This window comes from Rhinatrema bivittatum, chromosome 16 (genome assembly GCF_901001135.1).
Source record: "Rhinatrema bivittatum chromosome 16, aRhiBiv1.1, whole genome shotgun sequence".
NCBI classification, from domain to species: domain Eukaryota; kingdom Metazoa; phylum Chordata; class Amphibia; order Gymnophiona; family Rhinatrematidae; genus Rhinatrema; species Rhinatrema bivittatum.
The window spans coordinates 21,811,279-21,825,490 of NC_042630.1; the positions used below are offsets into that span (position 1 = coordinate 21,811,279).

The 14,212-nt window shown below is 41.5% G+C and overlaps 1 pseudogene; it reads left to right on the forward strand.

Annotated features, from left to right (window-relative positions):
• Positions 1-14,212, forward strand: part of LOC115077468 — a 107,573-nt pseudogene that overhangs the window by 52,723 nt on the left and 40,638 nt on the right.

The following is a 14,212-nucleotide window of genomic DNA, read 5'->3' on the forward strand; positions in this document are numbered from 1 at the left end:
TTTCTTAGCTTGTTGGGCAAGTGCTCAGGACCTGGAGGGCTTTATCGGAAAGGCAGAGGATTTGGGGAATCATCATATCCCTGATATGAATGTGGTTCTGTTCATATATAGTATGTGAAGGTGGAAATCTAGATTAGGCAGATATATAAATGTGGGGGCTATTATGCATCCAAGTTACACCGGTTTTCAGAGCAGACTTGTGCGGGTAAGTTTGCTTTGAAAATGATCCCAGAAAAACCATGCGCACAATTACACCTGCTGTTTCGTGCTCCGAATCTTGCAGAGAGAATTTGTGTACGGAAGTCCAACTTTCAAATCTATTCGCAAAACTGGATTTGTGTACATAAATGGAGACGAACCCTATGTATTTTATTAACTGTGAAGCGGGGTTGCTGCAGTTTATAAAACACAGCATAGCTCTGCTCTGAAAGTCGGCGCAAATATTTACAATGCAATGAAAGCTTTTTTTTTCCTCTGCCTATTTTAGAAACATACAAACATACAATTAATATATTTTATGCACGATAAAAAATATTAACATGTACGTGGAAATCATTGATTTATACAGAGATAGGTATTTTATAAAGTACACACATATACTGTTTTGAAAATATTTGCGTGCTTACTTGAAATCATCAGCTTGCTAATACCTCCATCCAGTCTGTCTTCAGTTCCCCTAGACCCTCTCACATTTCACCCTGAACTCCTCCCAGTTCGCCCAGACCTCCCACCCAAAAGCTGCAGACAACAGACAGGACCGATTTCACTTGTACAAGTCAATTAGCAGATATAACATCGTACAAGCAAGCTGGCTCATGTATATGCATAAATCTCTTGTAGCAACTACCGTGCATGCTTCTTGATCCCACAATGGAACACCTGCAAACCAGTAAAACTTGTACACGAAACCAAAAATACATGCATGCTTTCAATGTTTATCAAATAGCATGTGCACGAATGCATGCTATTTACATGCATATATGCTATTTATGTGCATAAGTTTGTAAAATAAATATACATGTAAGTCCCATCCCCGTCCGGACTGCACCCCCTGGAACACCCCTCTCCTTTGCATGCATACAGCATGTATGCGTGTAATTTTATGCATGCATCGCTTGCAAAGTTTTCTAAAGGTACATTTCTTCGTGTAAAACACTACCTTACCCTCCAGAAGTCCCTTTGAAAATTATCCTCCCTTTGTCTACCATTCTAGATTTAGACCTTGTTATGCAGTTCTACCATTTGTTTTAACTGTTTTTTAAGCTGTTGTTCCCTGCCTCAGGTGAATTCCCTGTTCAGTTCAGCAAGTAACATATCCCAGTAATAAAAAGAATAAGAAAGGGAGTTCCTAGACTGGCCACTGGTGCCTCATCAGAATACAAGGCATAAGAACCTGAGGGGTGGGGAGATGGAGAGCACCCTAGCAGTAGAGGAAAGATGGAAAGGACCTTAAAGGGGAAGATGGAAATGGGGAAGGGGAAAGGAATGTTAGAGAGGTACCTGATGGGTAGGAGGAGGAGAAGGTGAATGTTTCCTGGAAACTGGTAGGCCAGCTCTCAAAGTGACCTGGCAGGACAATGCACAAGGTGTGCCGGATCCGATGGCAAGGTACCTTTGAGGTTCGTGCTGCTGTTCTGTGAGAACACTTTGCCATAAGAGTGGCCCCAGTTTACTGACAGACTTGTAGTTACCACCTTTTTTTTTTTACAAAGAACTGGAACCCCAAGTTCCAGAGATGCAGTGAGGGTAAACCCAAGATCAGCCCATCAATCCTCCCTCGGACCACAGCTCATGCTCTGTCCCTGACTCCTGTTCTGCTCTAGAGGCCCCACACTAACATACCTAGCTCCGGCCCTACAAACTCCTCAGACTTGCTCTGACCCATAGGGTTACTACCTGACTCAGGTCAGCCCTGACAGGCTAAACCATTGCTGGTTCATCTGTGGAATTTGTAGTTCCAATGTCTCTCAGAGAAACAGTCCCAGAGATACACTGAGGTATAAAACTAGGATTGACTCAGCATGTCCCTGATGACCTGAAGCTTGTTGGCCAACCCTACTTTTCATAACCACTCAAAGCTTTATGTCTTTCAAGTTAAGTGGTCAACAATGACCCATTGGGTTACCAAATGGGTTTCTCAAAAGCATATCAAGATTCCTAATAAGCCACTCACCCTCCACTACATATTCTCTAGATTCTTTCCACAATTTTAAATTATTTTATTATTGCTTTTAATATATACCGTATTTATTTTCTTTTAATGCTTAAATTGAATGTGCTCTTATTATGAATGATATTGTTCCTTTTATGTTAAGAATGTACTGTACTCTCCTTTTAATGAGCAATATTGTTTCTATTCTATTATTTTAGCAAACACTGCATTTACATGCATATTTGTCTATGTTTTGCTTTGTTAACCGTTGTGATGGCTACACCGGACGGTATACAAAAATCAATAAATAAATAAAAATAAAATACATAAATGCCACCTGACCTAGATCATCCCTGACAGGCTGAGCCAGGCCTGGTTTATCTTGTTGCATCTGTAGGACTTGGAATTTCAGTTTCTATTTAAAAAAAAAAAAAAAAAAAAAGCAGAACTAGATGTCCAGAGATGTGATGGGTCCAGATCAAGGCCTGACTCAGTTTGTCAGAGGTTGATGTGAATCAGGTGAAAACCACTAAAGATGTGTACCTCTAGTCAGCCCATGCTGAGCCAATCTGTATGACTCGTTTCTATCAGCTGGGGGATGAGTTCTACGGACCAGACTGTTCCCAGAAGTGTGAGTGTAAGGAGAGCAACCAGACCCTGTGCCAATCATGGGCATGCTCCCAGGAAGAGATCTGCAGCAATCTTAACGGCGACTACGGCTGTCACCCAACAGGTAACGGCAGACGAGACAGTAAAGGGGAAACTAGAAAAAGGCAGGGCGTGGAGGGGAGAGAAACAGTTTGAAAAGCTGTGTGCAAATGCTCGTAGTCGTATCTTGCAAAAGTCATTGATCTAGAAGAAAAAGCCATTGATAGGACTTCAGTTGCAAGAATCAGGTCTGGGGCGTGAATATATTGGGATATTTTATTTTCAGAAATGACAGGATAGGTGAAAAAGGGGAGGAGGTTTTTATATATGCTAGAGATAAAACAGAATTCATTGAGATAGGAAGTGAGCAAGACTTACTGTTGGTTGTCTTGAAGAAACAGAAGGAGGTACATTTGACCCTTACCTAAGAAACACTGTGTAAGAATTCAGTACACTCTTTCCGCCCAAGAGCATTTAACCGATTAGTGCCCAATTTTCAGTACTAACCCGCTAAGTTTAGCCTAGGTCATTAAATCTAGCCAGTCAAATTTCAACCCGCTAAATGAAGGAAAATATTCAGCTGGAATCCTAGCCAGTTACATTCGGCTGAATTTAAACAGCCAACTTACACTGCATCCTCATCATCTGGAGTCTGCCAGCTGTTGCCCAGTGTGTTGCCTCTGGGTTTTACTCCCAATTCTGTCTATGGATTTGGTAAGGGTCAGATGTTACTAAAGTGTTTTCCAAAAATTAGGTTTGCTTCCACATTACAAATATATACAAGAATAATGAAGTTCAAAGCAAAGAGAGTGAAAACCAACCGGCATGATGTGCTTCACGAATGTCGGTAAATAAAAGTTAATAAATAAATAAATAAATAAATAAAACAATGGTGAAGGTTCATACAAACATCGCCGTCGCAGGATGAAGTCAGTACAACAACAACTTTTATGGAAGAACACGTGAATTTCATCATTTAGCAATTCACTGCCTCTGTAACATTGCTGTTTTGAACCACAGCAGGGTTGTGTTTATTCTTAATTTGCCAAGCCTTATGGGCATTGGGGAAATTTAAGTCATCCTATAGAACGTTTGTCAGGTAAGTATTGGGCTCATATTTCAAACATTTCCCCCCCCTGATGAAGTCTGTATTGACTGGGCGAAACACGAGCTCAGGAGGGGGGGGCATTTTAAAACAATTTTGCGAGAGTGACTCTGTCCATAATATTACAGGCTTGGCTTGACTGTTTTGGTTTTTTTTGGAACTGTAAAGGGGTGTCTTAACATTATTTTGTAAGGCCGATTTTCACTAAGGGGATACGTTTCAAAAGGATTTGCAAGCTTAAAACTGGACTTTACATGTGTAAGTAACATTGAATTGTAAAGTACACTTAGTGGGAGTAAATGGCTTTTGAAAATTGCTACAATAGTATGTCACATTTACATGTGTAACTCCTTTCAAAATTATCTCCAACATTTTTCTTAGTCAAATAGATGTCTTCCCGAAAGGTGTCTGGCTTAAGGATAAATGAGAGTGTGTTTTAAACAGTATAGGCTACGATTACCTTCACCGTTGTCTTCACTCTACATTTTTGCTTTGAACTTCATTATTCTTGTAAATATTTGTAATGTGGGAGAAACCCCAATTTTTTCTATACTTTTGCATTTTTTTTTTTTAATAGTGGCTTCTTTTTTTAACTTGTCTTTTCCCCGTTTTGTGACTTCAAGAAAACTACTTAGTAATCTGGCCCTTTGTCTCTCCTCTCTCTCTTTCCCCTGACCCCTTTCTCTAGCTCTTTCTTCCTCTCTCTCTCTCTCTGTTTTGTCTTTATGTCTGGCGCTTTCTCCCACATGCTGAAGTCTGCGTCTCTCACACTCACTTGCTCTCTCTTTTACAGAATGGGCTTCCTGCTATGTCTCTGGTGATCCTCACTACATGAGCTTTGATGGACGACTGTTGAGTTTTATGGGCACCTGTACTTACACTTTAGCCAAAGCTTGTGGGGACTTTAAAGGTAGGCAAAGGCGGCAAATGGATGCGGGTAAGGAAGAGACATACAAATGGGGTAGGAAGAGATGTAGGGCTACAATGTGAACCAGAGCATAGGCAGTGCACAGAAATGGACAGGTGTCATGGGCAGGCATGGGGAATGAGCATACTAGGTAATAGGTATACAATAGGGGAAGGCATGATCTACAAATATGAGAAGGTGTGAAAGTGTGGATGGGTAAAGAGTTATAGAAGGGTATACAGCTTTGGGTAGGTATAGCGGTATGGATCAGGATGGGTATATAGCTTTAGACAGGTATACTAGTGAGGGTAAGGATGACATCTCAATAGATGCAAGACGCCTCCCTCCGGCCAGCTGCGTGACTCTATGATATGTTACCCCCCACAATGGCCTGCACAACCCCAGATCGAGCCCCTAATAAGCCAGGCTTGTATGCAGAACTTATAACTCATCAGTCTTTCTTCCTGTATCCACATCCTCTTCCCTAAAACTCAGGGCCCTCGTTCAGAGTGGAGGGCAAGAATGAAGATCGAGGCCAAGAGGGGGCATCCTACTTGCGTAAGGTCTATGTGACCACGAACGGCATCACCATCACCCTCATGAAGAGCCGTCGGACCCTGGTCAGTGTCGCACATTCCTACCTGTCATGGAAACAGAGACTGTAGGGCCCATCTGATCTGCTCAAATGACTTTCTGCTGCATGCCACAGACCTCAGTTGATCTCCGATTTTCTTCTCTGTTCATTTTGCTAAGAATTGCTTGTGCTTATCCCAGGCTCTCTTTTCCTTTTTTGCCTTTTGGTTCCCCCCCTTCTACTTTGGGTTTCAAGCCCAGCTGAAACAGGCCTCCATCAGGCTATGGCGCCATGAGCCTTCATACATGACTACCTAGCATTTTAGTCCTCTTATTTCATATCCTTTCCCAACCCTTGGCCCAGCTACTGTAGCGAGATTCCTCAGCCAGGGACCGCAAACCCTGATTCCAACTGCTAGGTGTCACCGTCAAGCGACGCATGGACCTCCCTCTCTCCCTTGGGGGTTGCAAATGCTGCCTCTATCACGACCAGCCCCAGCCAGCCTGGAGAGCAGAGGACTAGGACCTCTGCAGGGCAGCACTGCCACTGAGTCACCAGCCGGCTTGGCCCATGCTGTTTTAAATTCTATTACTGTCTTGGCCTCTCACTGGCCCATGTGCCCACGGGAGGGGGGAGGGGAGGGGGACAGGACTCTTTTTATTTATTTATTTTTTAATTAAAATTTTTTATTGAACCACAAAGCGTATTACAGGCTCCTTTTTCATCCCGAGAGCTGCAAAATCCTAGCCATCCCGAAAAAAAAACAAAACCCAAGATCAATGTCAGTCTTAGGTGTAGTCTGAGCCAGTGCTGGTTCTGGCCCTAAGTACGTTTATAGATTTGTAGTTCCTGCTTTTCTCTTGGGATTCAAAACCACAAGTCAGGCGAACTAGGGCCAGGGGATAGCCAACGCCAGTCCTCAAGAGCCAGGGTTTCATGATATATCCAAATGAATATGCATAAGACAGATTTGCCTGCCCTGCCTCCATTATATGCAAATCTCTCTCATGCCTATTCATTGGGGATGTCCTGAAAATCCAGCCTGTTCCCTGTGCGTACCCAGATCAGTCCAGACCATGGGTTGAGCCTCCTTTCCAGCAGGTGGAGACAGAGAAATTCTGGTCTGATCCATGGTATTACAGGAAGGAAAATTAACAGGTAAGAACTAATCTTCCTTTTGTGGCTCTCGAGGACCAGAGTTGGCCAATTCCTGAACCAGGGCCAAAACCAAGAACAGCTTAAGCGCATTTTAGGTTTCTCAGAGAGCCCAACCGTTTTCCCTAGCCTCGAGGGCCACACCTTTGGGTTCTCCAGCCAGATTTTGCCGTTAACGCAGCCCTGTTTCGGAATATGAAAAGCTTCTCCATTCCTGCCTGGTGAAACCCTTTTCCGCTGCTCTCCCTTCTGTTCCAGATCAACGGCAGACGCATAACCCTCCCAAACAACCCCACCAGCGCCATCTCCGTCTCCCAGAGCGGACAGTACGTTGTGGTGCACACCAGCTTCGGGCTGACGGTACGGTGGGATGGCAACCACTTCCTGGAGATTATTGTGCCAAAGTAAGTCCCTCTCCTACAGCGCAGGAATGAGGCAGGGTAGATTTCATCAGCGTTTAGATGGGAGCCCCGGTGCCACAGAAAATGTAACTGCGCGCCCAACAGGAGGCGCTGTTCCCTCTGAGTTAGTTTTCATCCAGTGTCCCCAGTACGGTGTTAGGGGCCATTCTTCCCCCTGAATCAGTAATGGTTTTAAAACCCCGCCCTGGGGGGGGGGGGTGTCAAATAAATAACCCCACCTCTCAGCTGCCTGACTTAATAACGGGAATGTGTAACACACCCACACAACTAAAGGTTCTCCCAGGGTTGAGGAGATGAGGATGGAGCAGAAAAGAAAAAAAATGACATCCAAACAACATAAAACACACACAATGTATTGCTATGTCAAGTAATGCATAAAAAAAAAAAAATCAGTGCATGCACATTTACATTAGGATTCTTATACTCTATAGGGAACAGCAACACAATAAATATTTAGAAATCAGCTTCCTTTGCCTCACTACAAAACAGCAAAACAGCTCGCTAAGTACTGCTGGAAAAGTACTTCTAGTCAGATAGTGACTGCAAAGAAAATCCACCTGTCAGAAACTGCGCTTACTTTAATTCCAGAAAGAAATTAAACCTTCAAAGCTGCATCTTTGTATCTCTCCCATGCCTCCGTCTGACCCTAAACAAAGGCAGTAACCTGATCAGGTTGTATGTTAAAGTGCACCCTCTGTTAATCTCATTGTATTATTACAACCCAGAGGAACTCGGCTCAATTTAAAGCCAACCATGTGCTATATATATATTTATTTCAAAACAACATCTCATACAGTTTAACAAAAAGTGCTAAGTGCAATACATAATATCCCCGTTAAAAAACATACTCACATACACACCATCCATACCCTCACATACCACCACATACTAAAAATCCCCACTAATACATAAATATTGCTAATACCCCCCACTATATAACCCTAATATTACAATGCATCCTTTATATTGAACATACACTGTTATTGCCGATACCAAGTATCTGTTATTGATTAACATGTATCAATCAACATATATTACAATGTACCAAATATCAGTTATTCATTAACATCTATTACATTGTATTATTTATGAAACACAGCTCTTAAATATCATATCAGATACGAAGTATCTACCATATTAACACCATATTAACACAATAATTAATTCAATTTGTCCCATATGATATCTGATATTGTAATGCCCGACGGGACACCCGTTTCACCCCTTCCTAGGGGCTTCCTCAGGGATGGAATTCAGTATTATACGTATACCCCCTCTATCATCATCTTCCTCATATGTGTTGATCAATGTCCATATTTTCATAAAATGATATTGAGCTCCAATTCATTAGGAGGATATCAATTGACGGGACACCCGTTTCACCCCTTCCTAGGGGCTTCCTCAGGGATGGAATTCAGTATTATACGTATACCCCCTCTATCATCATCTTCCTCATATGTGTTGATCAATGTCCATATTTTCATAAAATGATATTGAGCTCCAATTCATTAGGAGGATATCAATTGCACACAGCCGACACTTTTCCAGCTAACAAAAGAATATATTTCATAAAGTTAAACACAAATGTATAATTTATAGCAGGGATAACCACCCTCTACGCCATCACCTTAAACTATACCAACCAGATAACTTCAAATCGACGAAACTGTTTCCCGCTGATTACCAGAGATACTCATAATTGCAAATACAGGGCGTACATTCTCATTACATCATTGCTGATCTCACGATACAGGTACCCGAACAGTCTGTATATCTGTGTAAAATCAAATCAATAGTTCTTTAATGGTACATATTCCCATATATCTCCAATCAAATAATTCTTTAATAGTTCATATTCCCATATGTCTCATCATTAATGATATCAAAAAAACCTTATACCCATACAACTCATTAAAATTGTCAATTAATACCACCTGTCTCTTTCACCGACTCTAATGACGACATTGTATCCTAACATTATCTATACTTCTCCCTCGCCAACACAACCTCATATACTGACATTTTATATACTCCAATTAAACCAGACTACAATAATTATCTCACCCAGCAACCTCACAGACTCAACCTATACTACGACCTTAACCTATACTCCAGGTCACCCTCACCATTTGCCCAATTTAATCAAACCCCATATACCGTTGCTGTCTATACTTCAATTCACATTTACCACAATGGGTAACCTGTGACCTTCCGAAACTTACCTTAACAGAACTTAGCACCCGTCATAATGCCTGACAATGGCTACAAATAGCAACATTCTCCTCAATGGCTTTACTGCGCCAGACGCCGCCGCCATATCTTGCACTTCTCAGGCTACAAATAGCAACATTCTCCTCAATGACTTTACTGCGCCAGACGCCGCCGCCATATCCTACACTTCTCAAGGAAGTCTGTCCAGAAGACGTAATATCCGTATTTTTAACTCTCCCCTGACGTCACGCCGTCAAGGACGTGACACTAATAAAGAGCTACCCAAGCATACTAAACATCAATTCAGGAATCCTCTCTAATAAAAACGCCCAAAGGCAACACAAACTACAAATAAACAAACAGCTTTAATCAAAAGCCTCTTTGAACTATACATCCTTGAAGTAAACGGGCTCATCCGACCCTATACAAAACGTTACCATTTTACTTCACACCTATTACCCGCTATAAAAGGCGTCCCATTCTATATTATCATTTAATCCCTGCGGATGTACGGTTTGCCAAGAGTAGATATACTTTTGTTCTATTTTTCTGAGTATATTACTCACATCACCTTGTTGACACACATAACACTGTTGGATGACAAAAAACTTAAGGTCATCTAAACAATGTTCAGCGGTTTCCCAATGCGATACAAGTGGCGCTCCACTCTTATGTGTCCTTAATCTACTTTTATGCTCGATGATACGTTGCCTAATCTGTCTGCTGGTATAACCAATGTATACCAGCTCGCATGGGCAAATAATAGCATAGATGACCATCATAGAACAACATGTGAAACGACCTCTTAAACGGTGTGGGTAAGGTAAATGGGGTACTTTATACTCTTTAATTTCTAACACATTTAGACACACCGAACAAGATCCACACCTAGTCTGTCCCCAATCCTCTTGCTCTTGTTCTAACCTACTTCCAGACAATAAAGATTTTATATTCTTGCCTTTTCTCATAGAAAAGATTGGCGGTTCCTCAAACCCTGGTAAAGATTGTAAAATCCGCCAATGTTGCAGAATACATTGTTTAATAGCATGTGATTTCGTTGAGAAAGGTAAAGTGCATATAGTTCTACTTGGCTGATGCCGAGGGCTCGGGAGCAATAAATTATCGCGATTGGCATACAATGCTCTTTTGTAGGCGCGTTTAATAATTTTAGGGGGATACCCTCGTACCCTAAATTTCTCTTTAAGCTCTTCCGCACGAGTTTTAAATTCATTTGTAGTTGAACAGATGCGTCTATACCTAAGGAACTGGCTGATCGGTATACTCTCCTTCAACGAAATCACATGCTATTAAACAATGTATTCTGCAACATTGGCGGATTTTACAATCTTTACCAGGGTTTGAGGAACCGCCAATCTTTTCTATGAGAAAAGGCAAGAATATAAAATCTTTATTGTCTGGAAGTAGGTTAGAACAAGAGCAAGAGGATTGGGGACAGACTAGGTGTGGATCTTGTTCGGTGTGTCTAAATGTGTTAGAAATTAAAGAGTATAAAGTACCCCATTTACCTTACCCACACCGTTTAAGAGGTCGTTTCACATGTTGTTCTATGATGGTCATCTATGCTATTATTTGCCCATGCGAGCTGGTATACATTGGTTATACCAGCAGACAGATTAGGCAACGTATCATCGAGCATAAAAGTAGATTAAGGACACATAAGAGTGGAGCGCCACTTGTATCGCATTGGGAAACCGCTGAACATTGTTTAGATGACCTTAAGTTTTTGTCATCCAACAGTGTTATGTGTGTCAACAAGGTGATGTGAGTAATATACTCAGAAAAATAGAACAAAAGTATATCTACTCTTGGCAAACCGTACATCCGCAGGGATTAAATGATAATATAGAATGGGACGCCTTTTATAGCGGGTAATAGGTGTGAAGTAAAATGGTAACGTTTTGTATAGGGTCGGATGAGCCCGTTTACTTCAAGGATGTATAGTTCAAAGAGGCTTTTGATTAAAGCTGTTTGTTTATTTGTAGTTTGTGTTGCCTTTGGGCGTTTTTATTAGAGAGGATTCCTGAATTGATGTTTAGTATGCTTGGGTAGCTCTTTATTAGTGTCACGTCCTTGACGGCGTGACGTCAGGGGAGAGTTAAAAATACGGATATTACGTCTTCTGGACAGACTTCCTTGAGAAGTGTAGGATATGGCGGCGGCGTCTGGCGCAGTAAAGTCATTGAGGAGAATGTTGCTATTTGTAGCCTGAGAAGTGCAAGATATGGCGGCGGCGTCTGGCGCAGTAAAGCCATTGAGGAGAATGTTGCTATTTGTAGCCATTGTCAGGCATTATGACGGGTGCTAAGTTCTGTTAAGGTAAGTTTCGGAAGGTCACAGGTTACCCATTGTGGTAAATGTGAATTGAAGTATAGACAGCAACGGTATATGGGGTTTGATTAAATTGGGCAAATGGTGAGGGTGACCTGGAGTATAGGTTAAGGTCGTAGTATAGGTTGAGTCTGTGAGGTTGCTGGGTGAGATAATTATTGTAGTCTGGTTTAATTGGAGTATATAAAATGTCAGTATATGAGGTTGTGTTGGCGAGGGAGAAGTATAGATAATGTTAGGATACAATGTCGTCATTAGAGTCGGTGAAAGAGACAGGTGGTATTAATTGACAATTTTAATGAGTTGTATGGGTATAAGGTTTTTTTTGATATCATTAATGATGAGACATATGGGAATATGAACTATTAAAGAATTATTTGATTGGAGATATATGGGAATATGTACCATTAAAGAACTATTGATTTGATTTTACACAGATATACAGACTGTTCGGGTACCTGTATCGTGAGATCAGCAATGATGTAATGAGAATGTACGCCCTGTATTTGCAATTATGAGTATCTCTGGTAATCAGCGGGAAACAGTTTCGTCGATTTGAAGTTATCTGGTTGGTATAGTTTAAGGTGATGGCGTAGAGGGGTGGTTATCCCTGCTATAAATTATACATTTGTGTTTAACTTTATGAAATATATTCTTTTGTTAGCTGGAAAAGTGTCGGCTGTGTGCAATTGATATCCTCCTAATGAATTGGAGCTCAATATCATTTTATGAAAATATGGACATTGATCAACACATATGAGGAAGATGATGATAGAGGGGGTATACGTATAATACTGAATTCCATCCCTGAGGAAGCCCCTAGGAAGGGGTGAAACGGGTGTCCCGTCAATTGATATCCTCCTAATGAATTGGAGCTCAATATCATTTTATGAAAATATGGACATTGATCAACACATATGAGGAAGATGATGAAAGAGGGGGTATACGTATAATACTGAATTCCATCCCTGAGGAAGCCCCTAGGAAGGGGTGAAACGGGTGTCCCGTCGGGCATTACAATATCAGATATCATATGGGACAAATTGAATTAATTATTGTGTTAATATGGTGTTAATATGGTAGATACTTCGTATCTGATATGATATTTAAGAGCTGTGTTTCATAAATAATACAATGTAATAGATGTTAATGAATAACTGATATTTGGTACATTGTAATATATGTTGATTGATACATGTTAATCAATAACAGATACTTGGTATCGGCAATAACAGTGTATGTTCAATATAAAGGATGCATTGTAATATTAGGGTTATATAGTGGGGGGTATTAGCAATATTTATGTATTAGTGGGGATTTTTAGTATGTGGTGGTATGTGAGGGTATGGATGGTGTGTATGTGAGTATGTTTTTTAACGGGGATATTATGTATTGCACTTAGCACTTTTTGTTAAACTGTATGAGATGTTGTTTTGAAATAAATATATATATAGCACATGGTTGGCTTTAAATTGAGCCGAGTTCCTCTGGGTTGTAATAATACCTAAACAAAGGCAGGCATTATCTTTTATACCTAATTAAAAAGGTTTGTTAGCCATCGATCCCCTGATCCTTATTAGCTCCAAGTAGGTATTTCACATCCAAGCTCTGATTCCAGGACCTGCAATTGGTCCGTTTGAATCAAAATTACAATTTATAACAAACCTTCCATGAAGCACAGATCTCTCCCACTGTCCGGTGGCATCCAGTAGGGGTGACTGAAACCTAGCAAACCCGGTGTGAATATTTACTATAAACTTATAATTACACTTCTTTTGTTTGTCAGAACATTTGTCTACCTCCATCTCTCTTTCACTTTTAAAGATGAGCAAAGGAAGCACCAATTTGGAATTATAACTGCTTTGTTACTTTTATTCGAAGAAGAAAAACAAATCTAACTCAAATACTTTTAAGTCACGGAGTTAATGGTGTTAGGGGGATCTTTTTTTTTCCCCCTGAACCAGTAATAACCCAGTGCCCCAGCATGGTGTGGAGGATACGCTTCTCTCTGAGCTACGACTGACCCTGTGTCCCAGAATATAGTGTTAGGGGACATTACTCCACCTGAGCCAGCATGACACTAGGATTCACTCTTCCCTCTGAACCAGTAAATGACTCAACATCCCATCATGGTGTTAGGGGATACTGTTCCCTCTCAGCCAAAACTAGACTAGATTATATTTTGGGCGGAGTCCTCTGGCGGCCATGACAGTGGGAACCATCTCATTCCTCTATGGCTGATGTTTATGATATTTCTCTCTCCTCCTCACCACAGCTCCTACCTGGGCCAGGTCTGTGGGCTCTGTGGTAACTACGATGGGAATGCCACCAACGACAACCTGAAGCCAGACGGCAGCGTGGCCGCAGACGGGGACACACTGGGCAACAGCTGGCAGACTCCGGATGACGAGGATGCGGTGTAAGTGACCACAGGTCTCAGGGGATAAGATGGGTTTACAAGGCTCGTTTGCAGTGTTTGACTCCACCGACCGTGGGGAAGAGAGGAGATGTGGACAACACAGCCTACTTTTCCTAGTTTTCCTCTACAAGATCCAAAACTAGCCTGAAGGCACCCGGACTAGTAAATTAAGCTTTGGGGTAGATTTTAAAAGAAGCGCGATCAGCCTACTTTTGCTTGCGCATCAGACTCAAGCAAAAGTACGCTGGATTTTAGTAGATACGCGCGGAG